Source organism: Pongo pygmaeus, chromosome X (genome assembly GCF_028885625.2).
Source record: "Pongo pygmaeus isolate AG05252 chromosome X, NHGRI_mPonPyg2-v2.0_pri, whole genome shotgun sequence".
NCBI lineage: Eukaryota > Metazoa > Chordata > Mammalia > Primates > Hominidae > Pongo > Pongo pygmaeus.
Window position 1 is genome coordinate 19,371,709 of NC_072396.2, and position 5,661 is coordinate 19,377,369.

At 44.5% G+C, this 5,661-nt stretch overlaps 1 pseudogene; it reads left to right on the forward strand.

The window, feature by feature from the left end:
• Positions 1-1,277: 1,277 nt before the first annotated feature.
• LOC129025438 (HAUS augmin-like complex subunit 1) lies at positions 1,278-5,434 on the forward strand (annotated as a pseudogene).
• Positions 5,435-5,661: the final 227 nt, after the last annotated feature.

Consider the following 5,661-nt stretch of genomic DNA (forward strand, 5'->3'; position numbering starts at 1 on the left):
CTGTATGGGCATGGAGGCTCATGCCTGTAATCCCAGCACTTTGGAAGGCCAAGGCGGGCAGATCACGTGAGGTCAGGAGTTCGAGACCAGTCTGGCCAACATGGTGAAACCCCGTCTCTGCTAAAAATACAAAAATTAGCTGGGCATGGTAGCACATGCCTATAATCCCAGCTACCCGGGAGGCTGAGACAGAAGAATCGTTTGAACCCGGGAGGTGGAGTTTGCAGTAAGCCGAGATCACACCACTGCACTCCAGCCTGGGTGACAGTGCGAGACTCTGTCTTGAGGAAAGAGAGGAGAGAGAGAAAGAAAGAAAAAGAAAAGTAAAGAAAAGAAAAGAAGAAAAAAAAGAGAAAGAAAAGAAAGAAAGAAAAGACATGAGGCCAGGCAAGCTTTTTCCAGATAAGGTTGATTAAGACATGCCCAGAAAGGTTGGGCATAAGGGAGACAGTGCAGGAGAAAAAAATTCTCCAGCTGCCTCTGAGGGGAGTGCACTGCGGTGTCTTAAGGAGGGTGACATACTTAATTCATGAGGTTAGGGGAGTGTCTACATGTGCAGGGTGGAATTCAAGAAGCACAGGCGTAGTAAGGGGTTATGCTAACACATACATCACATGAGCAGAAAATGGCAGATAAGCCCCTCCTTGGGCGGGAAGTTTAGTAAAGATCGGTCTGGTCTTGTGCACATGTGGGTGATAGGGTTAACTCCTTTGAGTGAGATTTATGTTGGGATATTGCTTATTTTAGTTTTTCGAGGTCCTGCGATCAGCGAGTATGGTGCCTTGAGTAAGATTTATTGGGGGTTGCTGTTTATCTTAGTTTCTTCAAACAGCTTGCAAGGTCTGGTCAGTATGAATGGAAAAATACATTAGTGGGCATGGGCCAAGTCCTGTCCCTATGGCCTCATAGGTACTTATTCAAAAAAGCCTATTTACTGTTGTAATGTATCTCGTATCCAGTCTCCTTACCAAATATTGTTACTCTAAAAGTTTTTTAATAGAATTGTTACAGTAGGTAGCTAGTCAGACATTAAACAGGACAGGATAGCACCCCTCCCCTTCCCTGCCAACCACCACCAGGAATGTCAGATGTGAGGTGACCATCAGGTCATGGTCAGTCGGTTAACTGTCTCTCTAAAATAATAATTGGTCACAGCCAGCACCAGGGAAAAGCAGTTTCCCAATAGATGAAAACACCTGAAACTGATGATCAGCGGTTTCCCAGTAAGAGCTCAGGAATTGGGCGAGTAGGCTGGAGCATGTGCATTAAGGGGCAAAATGGAGGAGTTTAAGTGGTATATGACCTTCTGGGGGCATTCTATTGGTAAAGGGAAGAACGCCTCAGGTGAGCATGCGTACACCTCCAGAAAACACACTGCGCATGCTCACCTCCCAATTGCTGGCAGGCCACCGCGCATGTGGGCAGCTCCCCTAAGGGAAGAATCAAGGGAAAAAGGATGCAAGATGCGGGAAGTAGGCCAGCATATACAACCCCAAGTCCAAAGTGAAATGAGGCACTTGACCTCCAAGATGCCCCCTTGGCCCTCTTCCAAGTACTTTACTTTCTTTTCATTCCTGCCCTAAAGCTTTTATTATTATTATTGAGACAGGGTCTCACTCTGTCGCCCAGGTTGGAGTGCACTGGCGCAATCTCAGCTCATTGCAGCCTCTGCCCCCCGGGTTCAAGCAATTCTTGTGCCTCAACCTTCCCAGTAGCTGAGATTACGGGCACACACCACCACACCCAGCTAGTTTTTGTATTTTTGTGGAGACAGGGTTTTGCCATGTTGCCCAAGCTGCTCTCAAAATCCTGGACTCAAATGATCTGCCCACCTTGGCCTCCCAAAGTGCTGGGATTACAGGCGTGAGCCACTGAGCCCAGCTGGCTCTAAAGATTTTTTTTTTTTTTTTTTTTTTGAGACGGAGTCTCGCTCTGTCGCCCAGGCTGGACTGCAGTGGCGCTATCTCGGCTCACTGCAAGCTCCGCCTCCCGGGTTCACGCCATTCTCCTGCCTCAGCCTCCCGAGTAGCTGGGACTACAGGCGCCCGCCACTATGCCCGGCTAATTTTTTGTGTGTTTTTAGTAGAGACGGGGTTTCACTGTGTTAGCCAGGATGGTCTCGATCTCCTGACCTCGTGATCCGCCCGTCTCGGCCTCCCAAAGTGCTGGGATTACAGGCGTGAGCCACCGTGCCCGGCCTCTAAAGCTTTTTAATAAATTTTCACTCCTGCTCTGAAACTTGCCTTGGTCCCTTTTTCTGCCTTATGCCCCTCAGTTGAGTTCTTTCTTCCCAGGAGCCAAGAATTGAGATTGCTGCAGAACCATATGGATTCACTGCCAGTAACGGGGTCTCTTGGGTTTTCAAGGTAGACAATTATAGCATCAGCAAATAGAATTCATTTATATCTCTTCTTTTAGGGTTGCCAGCTTTAGCAAACAAAAATACAGAATGCCCAGCTAAATATGAATCTCAGAAAAATAAGGAATAATTTTTTAGTATAAGTAAGTCCCAAGTACTGTATGGCACATACTTATATTAAAAAGCGATTCATGATACATTTGAAATTCAAATTTACCTGGGTGTTCTGTATTTTATCTAACAACCCTCTTTCTTCCCCAGTGAGGATGCCTGCTGCTTTATTTTCTTTTTCTGTTGCATTTGCTGAAGCCTCCAAGACTGGTTCTCATTCTGGGCTACACATTAGCATCAGCCAGGAAGCTCTGAAAAAACAAAAACAAAAACAAAAAAAACCTCCTATGGCACGCAGGCCCTTAGGCTCAGAGATTTAATTGGTGTATATATACATATATTTAAAAGCTTCCCAGAATGATTCTAATGGGCATCTGGAGTTGAGAATCACTGCCTTAAAACCATGTTAAATAATAATGTTAGTAAGCATCAAGAATCTTGTTCTTGATTTTAATTAAATATTTCCAGTGTTTTGACATTTAAAATAACACTTGTTGTTGGTTTTTAGTAAATATCCTTAGTTTTGTTTACATAGTTTCCATCTAGCCCTGTTTAAGTTTTGATTAGGAATGGTTGCTTTTAGTACCTATTAATATGATTATGTGGTTTTGAGAAAAGAAAAATAGAACAGTCTGGGCTATGTGAGGTCTGCAGGCCCAGAAAGACATGAATATGGGACTTTCATTCCTCCCTGCTCCCCCTCTCCCCATGCCTGGGGGCAATTGTTTAAAGTCATTTTGTTCCCAACCAGCTGTCTCACCCTTTGCCTTCTTGTTCCTAGAATTTGGGTTTGTTTGTTTGTTTTTTCGAGATAGGGTCTCTCTCTTTCACCCAGGCTGGAATGCAGTGGCTTGATTTCAGCTCACTGCAGCCTCTACCGCTCAGGCTCAAGCGATCCTCCTGCCTCAGCCTCCCGAGTAGCTGGGACCACAAGCGGACATGACCATGCCCAGCTAATTTTTTTATTTTTTGTAGAGACAGGGGTCTCCCTATGTTGCCCAGGCTGATGTTGAACTCCTGGGCTCAAGTGATTCACCTGCCTTGGCTTCCCAAACTGTTGGGATTACAGGCATGAGCTACCTCCTGGCCTAGGATTTGTAATACAAAGAACCCTGTATGTAGCCTGTCAGTAGTTTGTTATTTTAATGTAAATTCTTGGTAAACAACTCAGGAACTTCCTCTTCCTTTCCTTTAAAAATCCACTTGTAGGCCTGGGCGGTGGCTCACGCCTGTAATCCCAGCACTTTGGGAGGCCGAGGTGGTCGGATCACGAGGTCAGGAGATCGAAACCATCCATCCTGGCTAACACGGTGAAACCCCGTCTCTACTAAAAATACAAAAAAATTAGCCGGGTGCGGTGGCGGGTGCCTGTAGTCCCAGCTACTGGGGAGGCTGAGGCAGGAGAATGGCGTGAACCAGGGAGGCGGAGCTTGCAGTGAGTGGAGATCGTGCCACTGCACTCCAGCCTGGGCGATGAGCGAGACTCCGTCTCAAAAAAAAAAAAAAAAATCCACTTGTAACTGCCACTAATCCAGAGTGTATATTCAGGGCAACTTGAATCTGTTCTCTTGAGGACTAATCTCTGACCTTTTTTCCCTCTTGCCCAAATTCCTATCTAAGGGACCTGGGAAGTTACGCCATAACATCACAAACCATATAACATCACAAACCATAACATCTTATCAGGTGAATTTTATTTAACTCTATATAATGTGTTACTTTCCAACCTGACTGGCGTAACACCACTGGACAGAGAAGAAAATCAAAATATTGCTAGTGAAGTGGCGGAAGCGGCAGCTATGGAGCTGCTGGAGGAGAGAGAAACATTGCTGTGTGGTTAGAAAAAATATTTGGGCCGGGCTCGGTGGCTCATGCCTGTAATCCCAGCACTTTGGGAGGCCGAGGCAGGCAGATCACAAGGTCAGGAGTTTGAGACCAGCCTGGCCAATATGGTGAAACTCCATCTCTAATAAAAATACAAAAATTAGCCAGGCATGGTGGGGGGCACCTGTAGTCCCAGCTACTCGGGAGGCCGAGGCAGGAGAATCGCTTGAACCCGGGAGATGCAGGTTGCAGTGAGCTGAGATGGCGCCACTGCACTCCAGCCTGGGCAACAGAGTGAGACTCTGTCTCAAAATAAATAAATAAATAAATAATAAAAATACATATTATATATATATTTGGAGATCATCCCATTCCACAGTATGAGGTGAACCCACGGACCACAGAGATTTTACATCACCTTTCAGAACGCAACAGGGTCCAGGACAGGGATGTCTACCAGGTAATAGAGGACTTGAAGCAGAAAGCAAGTGAATACAAGTCAGAAGCCAAGTATCTCCAAGACCTTCTCATGGAGAGTGTGAATTTTTTTCCCTGCCAATCTCTCTAGCACTGGTTCCAGGTATCTGAATGCTTTGGTTGGCAGTGCGGTGGCCCTTGAAACAAAGGATGCCTCACTAACTAGTTTTATCCCTGTAGTGAATGATTTGACCTCTTACCTCTTTCGTACCAGATCCAAAAGTGAAGAAATCAAGATTGAACTGGAAAAATTTGAAAAAAAATCTAACTGCAACTTTAGTATTAGAAAAATGTCTACAAGAGGATCTCCAGAAAGCAGAGTTGCATCTGTCTACAGAAAGGGCCAAAGTTGATAATCGTCATCAGAACATGGACTTTCTAAAACCAAAGTCAGTGGAATTCAGATTTGGAATCAAGGCTGCAGAGGGACCAACTTTCAGCCAGAGGCATGGATGCTTCTCTGTCTCATCAGTCCCTAGTAGCACTGTCAGAGAAACTGGCAAAATTAAAACAACAGACTATACCTTTGAAGAAAAAATTGGAGTCCTAGTTAGACTTAATGCCGAATCCATCGTTGCTCAAGTGAAAATTGAAGAAGCAAAGCAGGAATTAGATAACATTGAAGCTGAACTTACAAGAAGAGTAGACATGATGGAACTGTGACAAGAGCCAAATAAACAGTCTTTTCCCTAACAAAGTAAATTGAATAGGACTTTACAGAGTTCTTTTTTCTCTTGGCATTTCTTAATAACAAACTTTTCTGTGTTCTTAGATTACAGAATGTCATAATTGATAGAATATGGTTTCTAACTGTATTGCATTTTTGTGCCCAAATACATCGTTTTCATAAAAAAAAAATCAAAATATCTTACCCCAAAATATGTGTTTTT